Source organism: Lupinus angustifolius, chromosome LG06 (genome assembly GCF_001865875.1).
Source record: "Lupinus angustifolius cultivar Tanjil chromosome LG06, LupAngTanjil_v1.0, whole genome shotgun sequence".
Taxonomy (NCBI): domain Eukaryota; kingdom Viridiplantae; phylum Streptophyta; class Magnoliopsida; order Fabales; family Fabaceae; genus Lupinus; species Lupinus angustifolius.
In genome coordinates this window covers 11,594,192-11,594,577 of record NC_032014.1, presented here as the reverse complement: position 1 = coordinate 11,594,577, position 386 = coordinate 11,594,192, and positions in this window count along the sequence as shown.

Below are 386 nucleotides of genomic sequence, written 5' to 3'. Positions count from 1 at the left end.
ATCCTCCTCCTCATCCTATCCTTATCCTCATCCACATTCTCATCCTCATCCTATCCTCATCCTCATCCTCTTCCTCATCCTCATTCTACTCCTCATCCTATCCTCATCCTCGTCCTAATCCACAACCTATCCTCATTCTCATTATCGTCCTAATCCTATTATCATCCTCGCCCTCATCGCCATCCTATCCTCATCATCATCCTCATCCTCATTCTCCTCCTCATCCTATCCTCATGCTCATTATCGTCTTCATCCTATCCACCTCCTCCTCCTCATCCTCCTCCTATCCTCATCCTCATCCTCATCCTCTTCCTCATCCTAACCTCGTCCTCATCCTCATCGTCATCCGCATCATATCCTCATCCTCATCCTCATCCTCATTCTCA